The sequence below is a fragment of the Rousettus aegyptiacus genome, unplaced genomic scaffold, assembly GCF_014176215.1.
Source record: "Rousettus aegyptiacus isolate mRouAeg1 unplaced genomic scaffold, mRouAeg1.p scaffold_m13_p_3, whole genome shotgun sequence".
Classification (NCBI taxonomy): Eukaryota; Metazoa; Chordata; class Mammalia; order Chiroptera; family Pteropodidae; genus Rousettus; species Rousettus aegyptiacus.
The window spans coordinates 56,029,601-56,056,047 of record NW_023416306.1 but is presented as its reverse complement, the minus strand read 5'-3'; the positions used below and the strand labels follow the sequence as shown (position 1 = coordinate 56,056,047).

Below are 26,447 nucleotides of genomic sequence, written 5' to 3'. Positions count from 1 at the left end.
AAAAGTTGTGAACTCTGTTGATTTCCTTGAGGGGAATAAAAACAACAATAGCCAAGGAGAACTCAAACTGTCTTGCTTTTGAGATTCTAACCACATGCTAAGTGAAGTTTCACAGGGACCCACGCAGTGTATGAAACAGGCCGCAAGATGGCAAAACACAGTAGGTATAGCTATGGTGACCATGTTCATCAGAGACTATGCGTTCCATGTCTGGAGTAAAGTTCCTAAATATTCCTATCCGCAAGGAAGTGCGGCAGATCAGTGAAAAATCTAACTGCTGAAAATATCTGCTTCACCTCCCCTACCTTCAAATCTTGTGTCTCAGTATTTTCTTCTTCAATTCAGTTTGAATCCCCAGACCTGTTTGAAGCATCTTGTCAGGTATGATTGAAAAGCATTGGAGGAATAAGGTATAGCCTCTGCTCACAGATCTCAAGTAGGCTGGAACGGGGCAAGCAATAGGCCTGCCCCTAAAAATTTGCAGGCCTAGGGCAAGACCGCAAACAATATGTCTAAATATTTCAGTTATGGAACTTGAGCTAACAAATTTTTTAAATTTTTTATTTTATTATTAGTTTCAAGTATATAATACATTGATCAGACAATTGTATAGTTTATAAACCAATGCCCCTAATTGCTTTCTCTCCTCTGGTTTAAATAAAATATTTCTATCTTTCTACTTTGGAAAAAAAAAAAAAAAACCTTTATAATGATCTGGGAGACCTGGTTCACATTTACAAGTCTTAGATTGCTTAGCATTCTGCAAGGAACATGGTGGCATTCAGAGTAGGACCATGGCTTCAGTCTATTCAGAGCTCCTGCCTGCCCCATAAGGGATCCAGTAAACCAACAGATACTAGAGTTGTGCTCATAAGCTCTTTCCACCTCCTTCCTTCCACACGCACACTGCAGCCAGTTGTCCTGAGCCTCACTCAGGCCTATGGTCACATACTGGTGGCACATTCTATCCTCCAGAGAGAAGGACCCCAAGAAGAAAGAGGCCAAGGCAGGACTAGACGTGAGCTCAGGGAACTTTGAGAATGAACTTCTGGAGCCTTGGGTACCTGGAGTATGGTCTAGAATGGGAGACATAGGCTACAGGTGAGGACAACCTCAGACCCTCAGATCTCTGCTGTGGTGGAGTGGCATGGCTGAGGACACTCAGAGTTGGGAATTCCCCATGTGGGGCCTGAACAGGGGCCATTCTTGTCAGAGTCAAAGGGAGGTATTCATAAGACAAGTGTTAAAATTGGACTGATAAAATATAGTTCCTCACGAGTATTATCAAAAGACTCTGTTTCAGGTTAGTATTAGTATTCTTGGATTAGTATTCTCCAACTACTAGCTATCAGAAAAAGAATATATTAGACATTTCCTATTGCTTATGTTCTTTGACAGAGCAAAAACTATGGAAAAGGCTCAATTTAAGTGGACCAACCAACATTCATGAATTAAGAGAGATTTTTAACCACCGACTGGTCTGTTAACTCCTTTTTTGATAAATAATGATAACAATCACAATCATAATGTTATTTTTTCTTTAAACTACAAATTTTAGGATTCTACTTTATGTTTGGAAACATTTTCAACTGTGAGTCATTCTACATTTTTCATTCACACTAACAAGTGAGGAAATTTTTCTAAATACTTTTAAAAATTCTCTTTTGAGATTTATTTCATTGCATTTTCCCATTTTTTGGTTTATCATGACTGTTAATCATTTATTACTTTATCTAACCAAATCTTTGATTATAGTGTTCATGTTGTCTTTCAAATACATTCATCTTCAAATGGTACAATGACGCTATTCCCCTTGTTTTGAATTATCTCTTCTTTCTCTGCATTTTCTTGGAAACTTAGTGTTAACTCCCAACACTGATTTTTCTTGTCTCAGTTCCAAATTGTGTGTCATATTCTTTTCTACAATATCACATTGTAAATCAAACAAAGATTATTTCACTTTATTCTTTTTTTTTTCAGATTTAACTTTTCATATTTAAAGTATTTAAGGTTCTCTACCTTTAAATATATTCATCTGTACTTTGGAATATGGTATTTAAAATTTTTAATCAGTTCTTCCAAGTCATTTTTTATTTTTGAATCTGACTCTGTAGCTGTCCTTCCTAAAAACAAATTTTATTAATTCATTGTTTGGCATATTTATGTTCCTAAGTACATTAAAATGGGAAGGGGATAATGCTTTATTTTATCAACAGTTTTCAACATGACATTGGATAAGGTCCTTATTGCCAATTATAATCTAATCTTATTATATAAATCTACCCAGTTCTTAAGTCACTTCTTGGAACAGTATTATGAACTCAAGGCAGATAAATTATTATTCAACAGTTAGTATATGAGTAGTACATAGGATTTTGGGTCTTTATGAGCTTTGGAAAAGTAAATTAGGCAAAATAAGTCATGAATATTAGATTGAAGGCTGTCCCTGAAATAAGTGGATAGGAGAGGTGGCAATCTGCAAAGTCCTCCGTAAGTGTGGCTGCTGAATACTCACTCCCCTCCCTTCCTCAGCAGGTATTGGAGGAAGATTACTAGACTTAGGTTTAGGTCCAAGTTTCACTTCTGACCCTTTGATGCTTCTCAGTTTGGACAAACTGCCTAACATCTTTGGGTCTCAAAATCAATAGTTTATTAAAAATGGAACATTAGATTATCTTTAAGGTCTGTTTTAACTTTTATAATCTATTCCTCAATTGTTCTACCAGGTCTGAAATTTTCCACATTGGTGGTAATGAGTCCACTGCTAGATCAGACCACAAAGATTGGAGCATTTATCTCTATAATTCCACAGTTACAATGTACTGAACACTTCAAAAGAGGTATAGATTTTCAACTTAGTGACTTGAGTCACTGGAAACAGAGAGTAAGTCTCAGAACCTAGCACCTCGAGCATGTCAAATTGGAGATGGTGGGTCAGGAGTGAGAAGAGAGTGTCAGAGAAAAAATGAGGAGCCACCAAAGATATCTTGGCTACAGACCTTCCTGGTGAAAGTAATCTGCTAAATCATTGACAAGCAACAAGGTTGTTAAATTAATGAGGGCTGAGATAATCAATAATCCCTGTAATAATGTTAGACATTGCTTATAACTTTAAATGTGATAGAGAATTGAATTAAAAAGTATGAGATATATAGTAATTTTCTCCTGAATCTGCTTTGCTCAGCCTAATAAATCTGTCTACAGCTAATCTAATACTGCCTAACTAAAATGGCCTCACATGCTTTTCCCCACACTCTCCATCTACAGAAAACCATATCCATCATTAATGTTCAACTGCGAATATAACTTCGAGTCTTCTCTCAAATGTCAGCAGGCAGAGTTAACCGTCTTTTCCTCCACTTGCTCGCAGCATGTTACCACCATTTCTCTTTGTTTTATTTCATTCTGCTCCACATTAATGGGAGTTGTTCAGATATCTATCTTACTCCCACCTCGACCCTGCAACCTATGTGAATATCTTGAGAAGGACAGCGATTCTTTTCTTCTTTCTGGTATTTGCCAATCAATGCTTTGTTCCCCTCCAGGCTTTTCCTTATTTTTTAGAGCATTCTTGGGAAAACAAAATATGAACATGAATTGTATCTTTTCTTCTACATTCCTGCTACCAGTGGGAAGTACCTCACAAGCATGCTCCGTCAAAAAATTGAGATATCTGCCATTGACATTAGAGTTAACTTGACTTATCTCAGTTATTCAGAAATAAGAGAGCCAGCATGCATATTTTTTCATTTTCTTTCTTTTTTTTTTTTTTCAGGCGAGGTGGCCCTTGGTTGATCTCACAGATTGCAAGGACTTTGTCAGCTTACAATCCCTTATTTCTTTTATTTTTTATGCCTACAGCAGCTGGTCTTCCTAGGTGGTCTCCCATCCAAATACTAACCAGGCCCAACCCTGCTTAGCTTCCGAGATCAGACAAGAGCGGGCTTGCTCAGGGTGGCTTGGCTATAGACTATTCTTTATTTTTCTGTAAAAAGAAGACTTTTAGGTCTAATTTCCAGCATGTTATTTCAATTGCAGTTCAATAATATTTACTGGCCTTCCTAGATGCAAACACCTAGGTCTTTGTTTTGTCCTAGTTAGGTCACTACTTCCTCTATCCAAAATTAAGGCTTCCCCATGCATTCCTAAAAGTGTATGTCTTATCTACTTCCTTTCCCAAGGCCTCTGGCAGCTTTGCACAGTGGCTAGGGCTTCTCATGCAGTTCCTGATATTGTTCCATGTTCTTTTTCAAAAGGCAGGGGAAAGCAAAGGATTTGTCTGTTACTAAAGGTTCACATTGCAAGGGTTGGGGGTTAGGGAGGGCAGTGACTAACTAGCAAGTGAGAGTCTTTTTCACTGAAATGCTGTTCAAGGCCTTTTCTACTCATAAAGACAAAGACATTGTTCTCCTTGGCATTGTAATCTTAGCACCTATCATTTTGCATATCACATAGTTGGCAATTGATAAGCACTTGTTGAGTAAACATAGGAGATCAGATGCCATCTCTTCCAAGAAATCGTCTTTGGTCTACTGAGTAGGGTTGATTACTTCCTCCCACTACACCATGCACCCTCCTCCTCTTATTGGATTTATCTGAGTGAATGGCACTGATTCACATACCGTAGATTTATCTTTTTCAGTGATTCTTTGATAGCAAGGCCTGTTTTAGGTATTTTAGTATTTCCAAACAAGTAAGCACAAAACTTAAGCAAACAACCCTGTGAAACTATTGCACATTTTCTGTAAAGGTATCATTAGTAATGTTATTCATTACATTCACAGTACCCTCTTTAGAAGATATCTCTAGAAATTTCTCTCTGTAATTATATACAGAATACATATTTCCCTTAGACAATATTTTTGCTTGCATTCTATGAACACTATTTTTGTGTCTTTCCAGTTATATTTGGACCCACACATAGTAAGGACTTAACGGCAAATGCTTTTGTATTAACATTTCTCTTGCTTCCAATTTAGATACCTATCATTAATTTTCCTTGGTAGTTCCCACCTATTTCTGACACATGCTATTTTGTTGTATTAGGGTATCATATAACCTTCCTTAAATCTGTCTTTTAGAGTTAGGTGGAGTAAAAGTAAACACTGTGGATGAAAAAAAAAAAGGGGGGAGGTGTTCTATGGGAAGTAACCTTATAGAGTGATCTGATCATAAATTCCTAACTAGGCAGGTCATAGCGGTAGCCACACCCCAGGTCTATAACTTCTTTAGTAAAAAGCTTACCTTTGCCTTAAGCAAGCCCTGTTTATTGTTTCTGTGCATGTAGGGTAACACACCTTTGCAATAGCCCCTTTCAGACCCCTCCTTCAAAGTGTTGGAGAGAACATAATCTTAACTATCCTGCAATCCCCCTTCTTTGTTTTTCTGCCTTCATGTAATTGTCCTTATTTTCTCCCTCTTAATCTCAAAAATGTAAAAAGAAACCGCAAACTGTTATTCTCACAAGGATTTTTCTCAGTATGTTGCGATCTTGCTTCCAGAAGTATCCTCTGTTTGACTCAAACACTTATAAAAATTCTCTACAGGTTTGGACTTTTTTTTATGTTGAAAGCACCTGTAAGATGTGTGTAAATTAAATTTACTCTTTTAAGTAACGACATTGAGCTAGGAATAATTGGTATATCAGAACTGAATACAGCACATCACCCTAAATTCCTTTGACTTGAAGTTAAAATCAATGGGATTTGGAATGGATTAGATAGGAGAGTAAGGAATTGGGTGGTGTCAAACTCATGCAACTGTTTGAATGGTGAGATTCTCTGAATTGGGAAGGAGGGGAGGAAGGCCAGATTTGGGAAGACATGGACAAAAGGATTATAATGTAAATAATAATAATTATAACAAATAGCCATATAGCCCTGTGTGCTTCATGAAGCATTCAAACAATGAACATTTGTGTAGTGTTCTAATGTTTATAAAAATTATTGAATTTGTTTCTTACAATAAGCCTGTCAGTTGGCAAGGGCCAATATAACATCATTCCCAACTTGCAGGTGAGGAAGCCAAGTTTCAGAGGGACTAAAGGATTTAGAAGGCATAGCTAGAGGGAGGTCTAAGGTGTGAGGGTTCTGGTTTGCTGTCCTATGGTCTACCCCCCACCCCCCCATTATACTGCTTCTTCTACAATTAGAAGCACATCGTAGCAAGCATGAGGAGAGTAGGGGTAATAGAGCTCTCTGGCTTTGTGAAAACAATTACTGGAATAACCAGTATTACTAGAAGTCTTCACCATTACTTAAAATTTTATTACCAATGCTTATTTCCTATGAACTGCTTGCAACAGTGACTGGCAGCTTCAGCTGCCTGGGTTTGTTCAGTGTCACGCTTCCTCAATCTTCTGGGAAGGAGCTCCATTCAGTATTAAGTGTAACTCACTTGAATGTTTAACTGGATTCTTAATCCTAAAACCACATTAGACAGAAGTATTAAAATGATATTTCTGACATAATTTGCTTATTTTTGAATAAAGTATAAGCAGCATGTGATAAGTATTCAATGTTGATTGATAGATTGATTAACATGTAGGTTTCATAGAGAATACTAATTAATGACCAAACCTTGGAAATTTTGTCAGACTTCTGGTTACAGATGTTTTTGTACACTATGAACAAATTTTAACTTAGAGCATGCTGTGTTTGAATGTGAAGAGATAACTTTCCAGGAGTAACCTTGTACTCCTATAGGGGACAACCAGCAAAGAAGAAATTGAATTCAGGTGAGAGGTATGAGTCAAAGGCCAACACATGATTATACTTTCAGTGTATGGCCTATTTTTGGGAAAGACACTTCCTGATTTCTCTGTCTCATCCATGTTGCTAGACCAAACGCTGAATGCAAACCCCAAGAAGCCTAACTGGTCATTTGTCAAAAACCCTAACTACATGTACCTCCTAACATAAGATTATGAGTCTGCAAGATGGCCACTACAGTCAAAATACCACTGCAATGCTTTCTATATGCTCTCCCTAGTCAGATAGGTTTTGGACTCCAGATTTGAGAAATACATGATTAAGAAATATGTGCCAGTGCTAATTCTTGTCCCTGGATCAAAAAAAAAAAAAAAAAAAAAAAAAAAAAAAAAAAAAGACCATAGAGCCATCAGATAAAATATGATGATGACTTGGTTTCCAGACAGATTTTCTGGTAATCTATAACCTCTGCCAATCTGAACGAAAGAAAGAAAAGAAAGAAAGAAAGAAAGAAAGAAAGAAAGAAAGAAAGAAAGAAAGAAAGAAAGAAAGAAAGAAAGAAGAAAAGGAAAACAGAAAAGAAAAGAAGAAAAGACAAGACAAGACAAGACAAGACAAGACAAGACAAGGCAAGGCAAGAAAAGAAAAGAATAGAAAAGAAAAGAAAAGAAAAGAAAAGAAAAGAAAAGAAAAGAAAAGAAAAGAAAAGAAAAGAAAAGAAAAGAAAAGAAAAGAAAAGAAAAGAAAGAGGAAAAAAAGTACCATACATTTCTGAATGCTTGGGCCAGGCTCCTTTAGTCAGTTCTCTATTTTTCTTACCACCCAGAGACTGAAGCATTTGGCATACGTGGGATCCTAGTATTTTAGAGCTGGAAGGGAAGCTCTCCCACCCTGGGTTTATCTGTAGGCTGGATAAAGGTTTGGGATTTAGCAATAGGCTTTGCTAGCTCAGCTTGTGAAAATCACATTCTTTATCAACTCCCCAGATGGTTTAGATCATTAAAAACACAACAAAACAAAACAAAAGCCCTTCAGAGTGTACACTGTGAAGATATTCTCTAATTTCCAAGAAAAATAAATATATGTCGAATTTCTCACAGATTTCTCACACTTTCTCAGTGTACAGCCTGAATTGCTGTGCTGAATGGAGAACTTAAAGCCATCGTTTTTGAAACTGCAAAGGCTCGTATTGAATACTTAACTTCCAACAGCCCCTTTTGCCTTTCCAACTTGTCCATCAGCCCCCAACTCTAAGTCAGTATTTATCTCTTGGGGCTTAGTTTAAACTGAAAAGTAGATGTCTTTATTCAATGAATTTGGGGCAACCAGCTCTCAATAAGCAACAAAAACAAAAAGGCTGTTTCAAGTCAAAGAGACCTCAAGAAACTATCCCACCATCTGCTGAGGAGAGAGAAATGAGCCTGTGGCCAATAGCTCTTTATTCAATAGAAGAAATAGTATTGTCTAAATTTTCTGCAATACTTTTTGGATCAAAATATTATAATCACAGCAAATAGATGCAGCAAATAGATGAGGCCACACTTAATGGATACTCAAAGGGCCAGACTGCTGCTTGGCTTGGATCATTTACTATCATTTGGAAGTAAAACTGGGGGGCCGAGGGGATTGGGGTTGGAGGGAGAAAGGGAGACCTTACGTTAAGCTGGCATGCACCAGTGGATAAATGGCTGGCATTTGCAGAGCTGCATTGCAGGGGAGCTTTTAGCAGTTTGCCACTGCCAGCTGATGTCTCTGTGAACATCAGTGCCAAGAAGCCAAAAATGAAAGCAGGTGCAGGGGCAGAGGAACTAAATGTTGGGGCGGGGGGGAGGGGGATATTCAGCAACAGAACTTCTGTTGTTAAAAATTGGTTGCCTTAATTAAAACCTAAACAATGCCTCACTTTAACTCTGCATAACATTTTTTAGCCGGCTAGAGTCCTGCACACACACTTAAGGCAAGCCTCTTACATTTATGCACTAGACTAAGGGACTCTGTGTTTTGTTTCTCTCTCCAAAGCTGTGGATTGTCTGTGAGACTGCTGAACTCTGATTAGAGCAGCTTTCCTTCCGAAGCCAGGAGCATCTGCTTCTGAAAGTGCCCCCTTTCCTCCCTGCCCTCCTAGAGTGCCCCCTCTTCAGAAAGTCCCACTTCTACACAGCCAGGGCCTGGGAACAGGGAATATTCCCGAACTCTGCACGCCTTCGCAGAGCCCTGTCGCCAGTTCAGCGCTCTAAAATGCTGCTTTCTGATGAGAAAACAGACAGGACTCAGTGCGGGCTGCAATTTACATTTCCCTCAAAAGCTCTATGTTCCTGCAACATTGTTCCCCAAGCCCACCACAAGTGACAGCGTTTAAAAAAAAAAAAATAGGCGTAAGCAAAAGGAAAAAGAAATAAAGGTAAAGATTCAGGCTCAACAGAGAACTGAAGCTTACCACAGGGCACACTAAAAATCGAGAATAAAACAGAAAGACATCTGCCCCCTCCGCTGCCTTGCCTGGCTGAGCCATTTTCAGCATGGACTTCATCAGTGAGCATCCTCCCACACTGCAGAATGTGAAAGTCATCTTTCAGGGAGATAGGACAAAAACATAGATCACATGCAGACTTCTCACAACTGTGAGAGAGGAAGAGCAAATCCTGACAAGAGGAAACTGCAGGCAATCTGTGCTTGGTTGAAAATCCACTTTTTTTTTTTTTTTTTCCTAATGGATATTAATGCAATGCAAAAAATCTAAAGTATGTTTATTTGTTAACAGCCTTTTAGACAAAATAGGAATAACAAAATTCATCTACAAGCCCCATGTTCTGCACAAACTAAAAAGAGTTCAGTCCATTAAAACTATGATGCCACAACTTTGGGGTCAGAAATTTTAATTATAATTTAAGATGGATAAGTATAGAGACTCTTGGGGAATGGTATTGAAAATTAGGTTTGCTCCATGACCTTACACGTGTTTATATTCGATCTCCACTATTTCTGCCAAGTGCTATTGTCTTGTCCACAACTTAAACTAGAAACATAAAGGAGGTTATATGACAAAAAAATAAAGTCAGTGAATAAAAAGAAACTTAATTCATAAAGCAAGTAGAGTCTGGGTTTTAGCCTAAATGAAATATTGAGTTGAGACAACAGGAGACTGAAAAGCTTAGAAGTCTGGAACAAGTGAAATGTTCTAATAAGAAAACAAAAACAAAAACAAAATTGGCCAAAGCTACAAAGCTTTCCAAAAAAAGAAAGAGAGCTAATAACATAAAACACGGTTTAACCTCAGGACCAAAAAAAGCAACAATTGAAAAAAAAGCATGTTCAACTACAAAACTTACAGATTTTATATGTATATATATATATACACACACACACACACACACACACACACACACACACACACATACATATATATATACACATATACATATATATATATATATATACATACATATACACTCACAATTGTTGAGGATTTGAGTGAAATGAGCTCATATCTCCAAGGGAAATTTTAAAAATGTGCATAAAAATTTTAAACTTTTACCACTTATAGGAATTTATCTTGCTCAAATATTGAGAGACGTAACATATTTATGTACAAAAGAATTCATTGTAGTAATATTTAAATATTTAAAAAGTATAAATATGCTAATTATCAATGTAAGATTGGCTAAGAAAATTATGGTACATACATAAGTTATATTTTAAAAAAATATTCTACAACATGGGAAAATTCTTGCCATATGTTTGCCTAGAAAAAAAAAGTTTATAAAATAGGATAGACAGGATGATCTTAATTATGTGTGAAGCATCGCCTCCAAAATGTAGTAGCAGCAGCTATTTTGAGTCCCAATTATAGGTGATTTTTTTCTTAATTTTTTCCTGTATCATTTCTTTATTTTTTTTCAAAAGTTTCAAAGTGAAAATTTACATAATGTAAACTTTATTGAAGAGTATCCTATATATGGAAAAATGAAACTTAATGAATTTTCAGAAACCAAAGGCATCCATGTAACCAGCACCCGCATCAAGAAAGAGAACATTACTCGCACATGGAGCATCCCTTCTACCCCTTCCTGTTCTCTCCCACTCCCACAAGGGTGAATCTATCCCCACCTGTAACACTATAGTAGATGAGTTTTGCCTTTGCTGTTCTTTAAATAAAGGAAGCATGCAATATATGATCTTTTGTGCTGACTTCTTTCATTCAGCATTGAAAATATATTTTAATCCAAGAGGAACTAATAGGAAGTTGAGACCATTCATGCAGAGCAGTTTGTGTCAGAGCTTCTTTTGATGACTCCAGGCCCCATTTCTGTCCACTTCCCCAGTGTGTACTCTGTATTGGCCTCAATCTGTTAAGTTCTCTTAGTTGCAAGTGATTTTTCTTTTTTTGAACTCTTATACCACATGTATCTTCCATTAAGAAATTAGTCAGTACCGTATTATTTATTGTTGCATAAAATTTTCAATCATCTCCATGATTAGTTTGTCATCTCTTGTTCATATTTAAGTACCAGTCATTGGATGCCTACCATGTGCCAGATACACCACACCTGTAAAATAACATCATCCCCATTTACAGAGAGGTTAAGTGATTTCCCCTAGGTCATAAAGCTAGAAGGTGGTAGATCCCCACTGTCTACTCAGGTCTTTGGACGCTGTATCAGATGGTCTCTCCATTGTACTCCATTTTCTCATTTGCTTATATTTTATGTCTTCACTGGATTAGAAGTTCCTGAAGAATTAAAAAAAAAATTACTTCTCTTTGGATTTCCCCTTCTAGCACAGGGCTTGGCATGTAATAAATATAGTAAATGTTTTATTACAGAGCATAAGTGTGATGCATTTTTTATTTGTTTTTTCTAGCACCACAGCTCTCTTTATAAATTTTTTTCTGTAATGAAACTGTATCATAATCATAATGTTCTATAGTGTTATCTGCTCTTAAGACCTGGAATTCTGATTCTGATTCTGTGGAGAAAATGGATTTAACAACTGGTATGGAGAAACATCTAAGTAGTAAAGTGGGTAAGGTGAATCAGGGGCAGTTGTATAACTAGTATATTTGAGGTGAAGAATGAATTGTCTTTTAAATATCATTCTTCATATAACAAAATTATTTTAGGTAGTAATTATAAAATGAAATGAATTAAAATAGTGGTCAGCACATACTTGTAGGAAGAAAAATAAAATTTAAAATATTTTAGCACAAAATAAAAAAAAATTGACTTTTTTATAACATTAACAAAATTTTCTGAAAAAAGATAAAAAATTATGCCTACATATTTATCTGTTGTAAGAGTGAATAATAATATTACAGATTATTTCTCCCTCAGGCTTTAAATTGTGCACATTCATTGATGACTTTGTCAAAATTAGTCTACATGTTCACATTCAGCATATAGAATAGGTGAATTTATCACTCTATTCTTGTGAATAGGTGATCAAAGAACATAGTTCAAAAAGTTTTTCTCATATAAAGTAGCACGAAGTAAACATAGTATTAAAACACAACGATAATCCTCAAAATCTGTATGTTGAAGTCGTATTCTCTATTATCTCAGAATATGACTCTACTGGATCTTTAAAGGGGTAATTAAATTAAATTTAAATGAGTTTATCAATGTGAGCCCTAATCCAATAGGACTGGTTATCTTATCAGAATAGATTAGGACACAGACACAGGAAGATCATGTGAACACATATGTTTTAATGTATGCGTATGAACATAGGAAAAGACTAGAAAAATGCTCATCAAACTCTAATTGGCAATAACCACTAACAAATGGAGGATGGTGATTTCCACTTATTATATTTATGCCTTTTTATATTGTTGGGATGATTTTTATGACAAGCATGTACTATTTATACACTTCAAAAGGTAATAAATAAAAGAGGGGTTAATAAGTGAAAGTCTTCATATAGTATAATATGAGCTCATTTTAAAAATCATAGTTACAAGGCCTGACTATACAAGATATATGAGAGTCCTCTGCATATTTACAAGGAAGAGCTAGAAACAATGTGTGGACATCAGATGGAGGCTAATTTAGGATCAGTAGAAGAGATAAATTCTTTGCCAACCAGTGATTAAATAACTAATTAACATTGTTTATATTGGAATTTAAAAAGTTGGAATCAACCTAAGTTTCTTGTAACAGAGACATGAATAAATGAAGTGTGATATGTCTGTATAAATATATAAATGGAATAAAATACAGCTGTGATAATGAGTAGAGCTAACTTTATTCACATTGATAAATCTAACATATATATTCCTGAGCAATAAGAGCAAGTTTCAAAAAAATACATAACCTATGGTGCCATTTATATGAAGTTAAGAAACATGTAACTCAATATGATGAATTGCTTATGGATTTTTTAATAAGAAAATTATTAAGCGATACGAAGAAATGACGAATACCAAATTTAGGATAGAAGTTAGCCTTCAGGGAAAAGAAGAAGTAGGAATAGGGACTTGATTATATTAGTTATGCTTTATTTCTTATGGTAGGTGGTGGGTACATGAGTGCTAATTACATAATTTTTAGACCTTTATGTTTGAAATATTTCATAGTAATAATTGTGATAAGATGAACAATAAAACAGCTTACTTAACACTTACTATGGGCCAGCCATTATACTGAGGATTTTGCATGTATTCATTTATTTCTTCTGAAAAACCCTATCAGGTGAGCACTGTTATTAAGCTAATTTCACAAATAAGCAAATCAAAGCACAAAGAAGTTAAGTAAGCCAGAAGCCTAAAATCCTGTCTAGTAAGTGAGGAGTAGCCCTGAGATTTGAGTCCAAGCAATAATCTCCATGCTATTCTGTTAACCACTTATAGACATATATATAAAAATGGTTGTCTTGTGGAGGTAATGACTTGCCTTGTTTTATTATCTTTTATTTTGTTTTATTTTAATGAGTCTTGAAGTAAAAGCTCCTCACCTTTGAAAGTAAATAGATGACCAATTCTAAGATTGCCGTGGGTGGCATTACGTTGTGGTTTGTGAAGGCTGGGCTACATTAATTGCACTTTCAATCCTACCTTTGAATTTTTAATATCAAGAAGAGTTTGAGGGAAAACACAAAGGATTTTACTTTAGGCTTGTTGAATTTGAGGTAAAAATGTAGCTCACAAATAGAGATGACAGAATTTAGTTTGTGTTAACAGCTAGAAATTTGTTAACATTCTAATACTAATATAGAAATAGATGTCATTATCCAAGAAATATGGAGAAAGAGAAAAATGAAAGGCCCATACCTGGTGGGAAGAGGGAGACTATTTGTTTATTTCTCTCTCTCTCTCTCTCTCTCTCTCTTTTTCTCTCTACTCTCCCCTCCCCTCCTCTCCCTTCCTTTCCTCTCCCCTTCTTTCTTTGACTTTCTCTCTCTTTATATATACATAATTTGCTTATATATATACATAATATATATATATATTATATATATATGTATTTTGTTCCTTAAATTCATATAAACAATTCTATTTCTCCTTTTCATATGTGTGGAAACAATTTTCAAATGTGTCAGAGATGAAGAAATCACTCCTTTGAGATACATGTTAAATACATTCAGTTTCCAATCCAGCATGCCTATTAACCCACTCTATTCCATCTGCATTAAACTCTGAAGAATTCACACGCATACACACACCTGACCACTTTTTCTTAATTCTTTCTTCACTCTTAAAGAAAGGACTGTCCCAATAGCAAATACTTCACATTCAAACTTTATGCTTATCAATTAAGTGAAAGCATACTCAACATCATACTTTTTTAAAAGTTCCTTGAACAATTTACAAATGTGTGCTATTTGCATCAAACTTTGCAATTCTAAGAAAATGGAGAACCATGTCTTTTTAGAATGCTCACTTTTGCACATTCACAGGTTAGCATGCCAAATACAAAGATAACTTTTTTCTGAGCTCAAGCAAGTCTGATCAGCCTATGTACAAATGATATTCCTTAACAAATAGTTTGTAATAATTATCCTAAAGTATGAATATCATCATATGTGAGTGGAAGTGTTACTTTGATCAGATCCTAGTGGGATTTTGCTTTTGTTCCTACTTAGTAAGGAAGCAGCTGTTCCATCTTCTTCAGGGTATTGCAAAAGTGGGGTGATTGAATAGGGGAGCAGGAAGAGAAAGAAAATGAGAGGGAGAAAAAAACTGGTATTTATTGACTCTATGAGGTACTTTGCACTATACCAGGCTATACATATTTAATACTCTTGGCAGTTTTCCACTTATTATTATTCCGTTTTTCAGATTATATAATTGAGTTTCAGAGATTTTAAATTTCCTCGAAGTTATATAGATACAAACTCAGGTATGTCTTGGCTCCAAAGTCCATACTCTTTCACTTATATTACTATGTACAAATAAAGAATGGTAGAGTGTATTCATCCAGCAGAGGATTAGTCTATTTCTCCACCTCTATCTTAATATCTTCAGTTGAATATTCAATCAAATTGAAACTGCTCTCTACTTGTCAGGAGACTTCAAACATCTATTTCATACCTGATAGAAAAAATAAATTTTTGGTCACAATTTCTACCATTACTCTTTGCACATATTTATTTTGTTTTAGTGCTTAACATAAATATTTGGAATTTCTGTGTTATGCATTTCCAAAATGTAAGTTTATTACTTAGTAAATATGATACTAATTTGGTTTTTATATGTCATTTTCTATTCATGCCAAATATATTTCCATTCTATTATACTTTTGCTGATCATTGGTTTGTAAGAACCGTATGAAAAGTTATATTCTTATTGGTGGCCTTCTCTAAATGAGAACTCTGAGCATCAATTAGGTGCCAAGTTTTATTTTCTGCTATACCTCTGCACATCTAGCAGTGCCTAGCACAGAGTAGGTAATCAATAAAACATCATTCCCACCTCACCTCAGCACACTGTCACTCTTGTTTTACTTTTCACTTGCAATCAATAGGTAATGAGAAGACACACTTAAAATAACATGAGTTTGATAACACACAAAGCCCTAATCAATTTACTTAGCTAACATCTGCTATGTTGAGCCTCCTGTATATATTATTACATTTAATTTTGACATTTCTGGGAGGTTGGTACTGTTATTACGATCACTTATTATTGTAATTTAATGGATGACAAAACCAAGGCTTGAGAGAGTTAGCAAGAGTTTTTGATTTGAACTCAGACCTCTCAGGCATGAGAGCCCTTGTGCATATCCAATAAGCTGCTTCCCTCTAAAAAATATTAAGTAACTGGTATGTTGAAGCCACCAACACTAAGCAGGACAATGTAATATACGTGGATAACAAAACAAAGGTAAGGCAAAGAATTTCTGCAGATAAATTCCCTTTAGAATAAACACTGGAAACTTGGTTCTTAGTATCTTCTGTTCTCTGGCATCTAATTTGGTGGAAGGTTGAAAAGGGCAGTGGATCAGGTTAGAATGGGGCTGGAGGTACTCACAAACTCTCGTTACTGCTTCCATTAACCTGATTAACAACCAGTCTCTCCTCATCAAAATAATGGTGCTGTTGCAGCACTGTTACCTTGGCAACCCATCTAGTCTTTACAGTTGGTGCTGCTCACATGATGTTTTTGGCCCCAAGCAGTAATAATGTCTCCTGCCATATTGTTGCTGATATTACTGCCAGTTTTTGGTTCAGTCTTTTAAATGGCGCAATCACTAACTTGATGTTCATTCAATAAATATAATCCATACTAGGTAGGCATTCTACTATTAGAACACACTCTGGCTATTGCGCCTGTAGAGGTATATGCCTCCTTCAGTAAATGGGACAAGACTGTTTCACACCAACATTATAGATTCCTGATCAGGGATGAATTTTCCTTCAGTACTGTGTGCTAGTTTGGATTGAGGGAAGATTCCCTATTTCTCCTTATTTTTCAGGAACAAGGGAGGTCTGTTTCCCTGGGATGCAGGAGCTAGGTCTTCTCAGGTTTTATCTCTCAGGCCCAATTCTCTTTCAGTGCTGGGCTTTTCTTAGGAATATTACAGTCAGTCAGGACAATTGCCATCCTTCGTGATAAACCCTGACTTTCCTTGTTAACTGTAAATATTAAAATTGAGCCAAATACAGTGGTAGACAGAGAAGGAAGATATTCTTTTCTCTTTTTCCCCTTCCTTACTCTCTATTCAACCCACCTCTGCAGAACTAGCTCTGAACTAGACATGAACTGGCACTGGAGCAAGGGATAGAGTAAGTGGGAATGACACCAGGCAGTCACAAGGTCTGCAGAAGCGAATGCAAATAATCAGCAAATAATCACAAAAAGGACATCACCACAGAGAGGAAGGACCTGCCACTTGTGGTTTAATTCTTTCCCTTTGCACACACTGTTGGCCTTCAGAATTAGTCAAATCAAAGATTCCCCACTAAGACTTTTTTTTGGAATAGTTCTGTGTCTCTTCCACCTCTGTCATAGCTGGTGTAGATCATCGACCATTCTAAATATCCCAATGACTATTTTTCAGCCAAGTCTACCTAGTATCCATAGAAGGCAGCTCAAACATCAAAGGTCTTGAAGAACTTAAAGCTAAAAGGTTGGTCTTATCTATCTAGGGTATAAGTATCGTGTATAAATAAAAATTAACTATTGAATTTCAAACTCGTTTAATGTTATTTAAGAAAAAGACAACGTAAAGGCAGGCTAAAAGAAATTCAAATACCTGGATACACACTATAGTCACTCAAGATAAATGAAGCACTGCTATTTATTCTTGCCTAATCTATTAAGCAAGGTGGTTTTATTTCTCATACTAAATAGAACCTAAGGTGACCAACTTTCTAGCATCCAAAATTGTCTGGACTATTCACACTGGCAGTACCTCAAGCTTGAGGACAGCAGAGCCATTTTAACCTCTTTGCTATACTTAGGTGTCAAGAAGCCTTTAATTAGCTACTTACTCTAATTACTATAAATAGAAACTTACCTGTTCATGTGTCCTCCTAGACCAAAGGCCTCAAAGCCCTTGTATTAGACATTAGAAAGAACTTTCTCTTTAAGACTATGTTTTACATAGGTGGCTAGAACCGGAGTATACAAGAAGGTGCAGTCTGCCTCATGCATAACCCCATTATCAGTGCTCCACTTATGCAGAAATAATTTGTTCAACAATCTAAACCAGACTCTGCTCTTTATAATTTGAATTAGAACAACTTTTTTTTTAGTGTGTCAAAAATACTTTTTAAAAAGCCAATCTGAATAGTGTAGATTTTTTGTTCTTTGTTTTTGTTTGTTTGTTTGTTTTAAACAATTGCATGGTGACTTCTTTGTGCTGGTGTAAGTAGCATCACATGTAAAAAAATAGAAAAAGTTCTAAGGAGTCTTGAAGGAAGTGGAGAGGAGTATGGTAAAATAAATAAATAAATTAACAATAAACAAAAAGGCGCAACTGTCAGCTGCATAGGGCAGATCTATGTTCTCTTTCTCCTGGTCATTGATCTGTATGCCAAGTACAGCAGAGGAATGCCACGCCTTTGAGACAGACTGGTAGGAAATAATATGTCCCTTTATTCAGAACATAAAAAAAAATCTGAAATTATTTATATTTCATGGGATTAGAGTATGATTTAAAACTCTTAAGCACCAAGATATTTAAAACATGAATAAGATTAACCTCTGAAAGAAATGGAAAATTTACTATTAATAATAAAAATACACTCTACACATTTGCTATAAAGTGAACTGATGAGCAAAAACTAATAGGTCAGCAAAAGTACATTTTCAAAATCATTGATTCAGGCAAGGCTTATGAAATGAAATTGTAAGTGATAGGACTTATATCATCAGTCTTTTATTTTTTATTTTTTTGCATTTTGAACATCATCCAAAAATATTAATCCACTGTTGAAATTCTCTAAAAGGGAGAGAGAAGAGAAAAAGTCTGCCTATTGCAATTTTCTAACCAAAAGCATTCATCCTGCTGTAAATGTATCAGGACTGTATCACATTCTTTGTTGAATATGCCCTCTCTTTTATTATGATTTTGCTTCTAAATGCTTTTATTTTACAGAAGCTTAATTTTTAGCAAGAGCATATTTCTACTTTACCCCCAACTATATATGAATAATACCAAAAATAAAGATGAAAATGGAAAAATTCCAGCATGTATTCAATTTGGAACAATAAGATTTGGATTTTTAAAAAGACTTTTTTATGTGTTTAGTCTTATGTTGATAAGTTACAGGAAGAATCTTTGCCTATTGAAGAGAGACAGGGAAAATAGATTAAAATGAATTATTTATGCATTCATATTTATCGCATGCTCTATGCAGACATTTAGAAAAACTGAAGAGTAATGGAACCATAGCTTTTTAGATAGGAAAGTGTATCTATGTTTTCTAGTTCTTGTATTTTTATTTTCACATCAGCCTCAGCTAATTATTATAATTTGTATGGCAGATATACATATTCTCATTCAGATTCTTTCTTAAAAGCTAAACAGATCTCTAAATGTCCACATTCTCTTATAAAGCAGTAGGAAGCAAAAGCATGGGTCCTCACGTAGAACCGCCTCCACTGAGGTGGGAAGCATTCCTGTCCCCTGTTTGTCAGGGAGAGAAGATCAATTCCTCTTGAATCATTCAGTTTTTCTTCAAATTGTAACTACTCACATCAACACATAATCAGGCCACATTAGTTTGATCAAGTGTGATAATACTCAGTATTGCATTTTTACTCCATAAGCTCCTTTGACCATACACTTTGAAGATCTATAACCTAATCTCCAATAGCAAGGCCTTTCAATTTTATCGAGGCTGTTCGTTAAAGCTTCACTTCATTGAAGTTGATTTCTCAGATGTAAAGATGCCAGAACTACCTTATGCCTGCAATGTTTTCATTTATTAACTATGTCTGAAAAACTTTTAAATAGCTGTTTCTTTAAATAGCTGTTAATCAAATTAATAGCTGATTATATTACTGTAAAAAACATTGAAATACATTGGCTGTGGCATTAATTGAATTTTTAAATAGGCAAGCTGTAATTACATAAGAAAAACAAGGAGGGCTGTAGATGTGGAAGGAGCTATTATATAAGCAAATAGGAAATCTCACAATGTGAGAATACAAACAGGATGTGTAAACTGCATATGCCAATGCCAAAGTTTTCTGCTAGCCAAGATATATAGAATTTTTACCTGGTAAGATTCCAAAAGGAAATAAATGATGGTATTCAGAATTATTTCTTTAATGAAAGAGGTAACTGAAATTAAAGTTAAAAGTTTACATAATCTTGCTAAAGATAAATAACTGTCTTAGGAGTTCTTGCACACAAATTTAGAATATTTTATTTAAGCTTGGAGAGTCTGAGCTGAAATTTTCTTGAACCATCCTGTAAGTACACTCATCCATTTCCCAATAGCTTTTGATGAGGTAAGTATACATTAATAATCAGTGAGATTAATTTTACCTACTACCTATATGTAGTAGGTAAAAATAACATAAATATTTACACATCACATGTTATTCTTGGTTATTCCCTTAGCTTCTACAAACTCTTCCATATTGTCAATGTTCTGGCTCTTTTTATTGTCAGAATTATAAATTATCCATATAAGACTTCAATTTATTTAATTTCATATATGTCAGGAAGTAGAAATATTGTGCAATAGGTAAAATATAATCGGAAGCATTTTTAAATGAAATATTTTTCTGAGCACCCTCTATTTTTTTTTTTCTTCATCTATAAAAGAAGAGGTGAAAAACATAGCCTAAGTCCCTTTTCAAGTGAAGAAATTCAATAATGCATACTTATGCAGGACTATACTCAATTTTAGAGAAAAACCACGGTAGTAACAAATAGCTACTTTTAAAAATGACTTTAAAATTGAGCCCTAGGTAGTGGAGTATTGACAATGACCAAACCTGAAAGTCCTCTGCCAAACCCAGGGACTAGGTGAGACCTGAACGGAAACGGTAAGCTCCTCTTACCGAGGAATGGCAGTGCAAGAGAGCAAGGAGCTGACATTTATTAGCTACTTCCTATGAACTAGGCCCCATGTGGCACTCTGAGTGTACAAAGATGAATGAACTACATAGTTAGATCATAACCCAGTAATGGAGATAAAGAAGTAAATACAAATCTCAGCGCAGTTATGATAAACGCTATGATAAATACTATGATAGATAAGTATGGAATGCAATGAAATTACATGGGGAGAAACCATCCTAGTCTGGGAAGGATCTGCAGAATGGAAGACATATCAGCAGAATCTTAAAGTATGTGATACTAGATAGGGGGCTGTCATTAAATCTGTTGGAGGAAATGTCTCCTTCTCGATCTTCTTCAGTTTGAATTTGAGTTCAGTGAATCCTTCTGGTCTTTCAGACTTTCATGTGAATTTTAACATCAACATTATTGCCCTATGAAAATGCTATCAGAATAAGGAAACTAAATTTATCTTTAATATGTATATCTTTCTAATTATTTTAATCTTATTTTAGATCCTTGCACAAAATTAAAAATTTTCCATGTGCAAAGACTTGTATATGTTTTATTATATTTACTGTTGTTTTGAATGGAATATTTAACCTTGTTTTTAAATTATTTATTTTAAATTGTTAATGGTATATTAAATATTATTTATCTTTTATATTGGTGTTATATTTAGGAACTATGCAGAATTTTAAATTAGATCTAAAAGTCTATCAGATTATTCTGAATTTTCTATGAAAATAATTATTAACCTTCAGATAATAATACTTTGTTTTTATTATTTCTTTCTAACCCTGTGAATATTTATTTGTTTCAGTTTTCTTTTACTAATTATCTAGGACTTGAAACAATGCTGAATACAAATTATTATGAATACAAATTATTATTTTTCTCCATTAAATATGATCTTTCTCTCTCTCTCCACACCCCCCCCCCCCACACACACACACGTCTTTTTTGCTACACCATGGATGGATGTCAGATTTTGGTTGTATTCTTTTTCTTTCTAATTGTGTTATTGTAAAGTGAACATAGCTAAAGATGTACAGTTATACAAATATATAGTTTTAAAAAGAATAATAATAATAATAGTAATAATAATAACTCATGCAAATACTACATAGGTTAAAAAATAGAACAATGACAATATTTTTAAAGCCCCTGAATCCTCTTCTCCAATCATATTATCTTCACTATCCACTAAAATAAGTACTATTATAACATCTGATATAATTATTGACTTAATTTCCTTTATGCAACATATGTATGTATACTACAGAATATTTTTTTAGTTCTGTTTGTTCCAAAGCTTTAAATCACATTAACAGTATTCTTCAGTAATATATTTTTTTTTTTGCTCAAAATTATGATTTTGAGATTCAGGCATTTTGCTATATACAACTATCATTCATTCACTTTCACTTTTGTATATTTTATTGTGTCAATGTATTGTATATTATAATTTATTTATACAATCTACTGTTGATTGACATTCAAGTTGTTAACAGTTTTCTGTTGTTACAAATAATGTTTTTATGGTGCATTTGCAAGAGATCATTAGGATACATAACTAGAAATGAATTGTTAGGTTTCAGATATATGGATCTTCAACTTTACTGGAAAATGCCAATGCTGTTTTACAAAATGATTGTACCAATGCTCAGGCAGTAAAGAATTAGAATTCCCATTGAGCCACATCTTCAACTATGATTAGCCATACCACACCTACTTGAATGGATAAAATTTTAAAAGGAACTTACCATAACAGCTGCTGACATAAATGCAGAGCAAGTGAAACTTTCATACATTGCTGGAGGGATTGCAACATAATCCAGACACTTTAGAAAACTATTTGGCAATTTCTTATAATGTTAAAAATACACTTATCATACAACCTTGCAACCCACTCCCAGCTATTTATTTAAGTGAAATGAAACCTTATGTTCACGCAAAAACTTATATGTGAATGTTTATAGTGACTTTATTTGTAATTGTACAAAACTGAAAACAATCCAAATGTTTGAACTAAGGACTAGTTAAACAAACTCTGGCATATCTATATAACAGAATACTACCAGAATAAAAAGGTATGAAAAAGTAATAGACACAAGAGTGTAGATGGATCTTAAATCCTTTATGGTAATTGAAAGAAGTCAGACTCGAAGTCAACATTCTGTATGATTTCATTTATATTACATTGTGGAAAAGGTGAAGTTATATGGACATAAATAGATCAGTAATTTCAGTGGGCCACTGGAAAAGAGTTGACTGCAATAGAATGGTTCAGCGGTATATTTGGGAGGGGAGGTGGATGATGAAATTGTTAGCTATCTCGATTCTGGTGGTAGTTGAAGACCTATATGTATTTGTCAAAACTCGCACACTAGTACAGGAAAATAAATAAATAAATAAATAAATAAATAAATAAATAAATAAATAAATGGATTTTACTCCATGTTTTATAATTTAATAACAATAAAAAATGGAACTTCATTTGATTTTAATATTATCACATTGACTTTATTTTGGTTAGTGCTGGTATGATATATCTTTTCTTAGATATCTTTCTCTGACCTTTTATTTGAAAGAGCACTTATTTTAAATGTGACATTTTTTCTTTTTAAGAATCTCTAATAATCTTACAATCTTTATCTTTTAACTGGTCTGTTTAGGTTCTTTATACTTAATGGAAGTACTAATCTAATTTGATTTAAATTTACCTTCTTGTTATTTGTTTTCCACTTGGCCTATGAGTTTAGTTCTTTACCTCTTCTTTCTTAACTTTTCTTTAAATTCATCAAGTTTTAATTTTACTTATTTTTTTTTCCATTTTCTCCATTTTCTATTTTTATTTCACTTTTTCCCTTCATTCTTCAAAGCTGTGTCTTCGGCTCCTTTGAGAAAAACTACCCCTCTTTCCGTATGTGTTAGGGCCGTGTATCCATGCTCACCATCCCCTTGAGCCACCAAAGCTTCAGCAAGTTTACAATTCTGACTCCAAATTCTTTTTAGGTTCTAGGACCTCATAATTTTGTCTTGATTTTCAAAACCCAGCATTTATTAAAAATGCTTTTAGTTATATCTTATACAGAATTTCTTTGTGTTTATAGTGAGAGGGCCTCTTGTTTGCTTAGTTATTCTTTATGCAAAATTAAGAAGTAAAAAAGGCTTTAAAGCTGATATGTACACTTGAGAAATTTAAGATAATTTTCTGTGACCCGAACGTAGAGTTCATGGTGGAGGGAGAATGGTGGTAAATAACCAAAAGAATCAGGTCACGCGGAGTTTCATATACTGTTCTCAGATTAAGGTTAATCTTGCAAAAGCAATGGAATACATTAAAAAAAAATAAAGAAAAAATTTTAAACAGGAGAATGACATGATCAGACTTATATTTTAGATAGATATATTGGCTGCTCTGGGCAATTTAGTTAATTGTCATTGATTTTTGCATAAAGCCAGGCCTCTGCTACTTTTCTTTAAGAAATTATGATTTGTGAAAGAAACTTCATAAGATCTTTATATGTTCCTCAAATTTTTTCTGTTAATTAATTCATTACCATTAACATGGATCACTTAAATCTTTAGGGGGGAAAAATTATTTTCAATTTTCGGGGAAAAAATCCAAGATCTCTGGCTCCTAATCAAAGATATAGTTATAATATTAAGTTGGGAAAAACAAAAAGAAAATAAAGAAGCCAAATGTGAACTACATAACTGAATCAGATGAATACTGAAGAAACAAAAGAATGCCTTTGCAGGGTAAGTGGTACTAAGCAAGGTAATCTTTCTTGCTTTGCTGTCCCTTGCCAAGGGAACACAAGTGTCACTGGTAGCTCTCACATCAGCCCTTACCCATGTGTGTGCCTCTTTTTAGCTTTTGCAGAGAACTGATTGCCAGCACCTTGTATGTATTTTTATTTGATACAAGCTCGAGGTAACAGTGGGTATGAGAATAGTGGGCTGATTCCATCAGGCCATTTCCGAGTTATATAACTATAATTCAGTGTCATATCTTCTAAATGCGGCTTTCCCTTTTGACTCCCACCCACACTGGTCTGCACTTTTCCTGAACTCATATTGTATGATGTACCTTATTTGTTTTCTAATTATTAAAACAGAATATTTCTAATGAATACACCTTATTAGGTTTTCACTAGATTCTGAGGATACATTGTGTCCCACGTACATAAGTACATTGTATGTTTAGTCTCATTTATTTTTAAGAACAACTATGAAGTTAAGCACTATTTTTCCCATTTCACAGATGAAGCAACAGAAGTTCATGAATAACTTGCCCAAGATAACCCAGTTTATTTATTCAGTAGCAAATATTTGTCTAGCATCTATATTTCAGGCTCTAAATTTAGATGCTTGGCATATATATGTTATTTAATCCTCACAAAATCTCTGGAAATAGGTATTATGATCACCATTTTATAGATGAGGAATCTGGGTAACAGAGATATTAAATAACTTACCTGAAGTCACACATCTAGTGAGTTTATAAACAATCCAGATCTGACCTCCCCAAAATTCTTTTTAAAACTTTTAAAAACCGTTCTTTTTAAATCTGACTTGTCCATCTGCTTCTAAATTATCCAGATCTGGACTTATGCTTTACACTGTAGGTCCCCCACATTACCCAACGCATACTGAATATGAAGAGAAAATGTGTTGATACAAGAGGAGTGTCAAAATATAAATTTATTCATAATTACCTGAGAGATCCAAGGAGAGAAAATGCAATGATATCTCATTATCTAAAATCACTTGGGAATAAAAGTTTGATATGAGTGCATCTTTCCAGATACCTCAAATAAAAGTGTTAGCATGCCAACTATTTTTAATGGAAATCCTTCTAGCAAGAACTAAGATCCTGCCTTCTTACGCAATTTAATCTACTATTGAGAAGTCAGAAAATCATTTTTAAATTTGATATAAGGATACTAATAGATTGTATTCACAGTAGCTTGTCTCTGGATTAACAAAAAGGCTTTTACTCTTAACTAACAGTTTTCACTTATTCTAACAATACATGTGCTCCAGTGGTAACATTTTAAAATTTGCTGCTTCTAATTTCTTTGGATTGGGAAAAACAGGTTCGAACTCAAAAGAATTATGTGTAAAGTAAATAGACTCTGAGTAAGGATCTGAAGTTCCCAAATAGGTCTAGAGAATAAATCTACTGGTACTATTTTTACTATTTCATGGCCTTTTAAACTTACTTTCAAGGCTTTTGTTTGTTTGTTTGCAAAGGAAAGTGAACCCAGGTTAGAATTGTCAGAAATCCAATTCTTGATAAGTGGAATATTTCTTTATCTGATTTAAATCTATCATCCTGGTTATAATGATACTAACAACAAATGTTTTCCATCAGGAATTATTCTCCTTTTTGTTCATTTCTATGTCTTTTCTAATTCATGAAACTTGAACTATTAACAGAATGGGGGTACTGGAATGGGCAAAATGAAGTTGGTGCTAAAAAAGTTAGATGTCAAAATTAAAAATAGTTATTGTTTAGACATAATTTCATATTTCAATGGAAGACATTGGAACTCTTAGGTCAAGAGATAATATTGGTTTACACAGCTAAATGAAGGCAGGATTCAGAACTAAAGTTCTAAAAATTCATTCCTGTGTTCCTTTAAGTGTTTGCATAATGGAGTCATTGCAGATTTTATTTCCTTTTGGAATGCCTGTGCAATGATGATCTATGATTTATTCTCGTCATTTCACATTTTTAGGTCAGTCCGATTTTTAGGTGTCAAAAGGGAAA

At 34.4% G+C, this 26,447-nt stretch overlaps 1 pseudogene; it reads right to left on the bottom strand.

The window, feature by feature from the left end:
- Window positions 1-3,852: 3,852 nt before the first annotated feature.
- Window positions 3,853-3,971, bottom strand: LOC118600554 (annotated as a pseudogene).
- Between the last annotated feature and the right edge of the window lie 22,476 nt (window positions 3,972-26,447).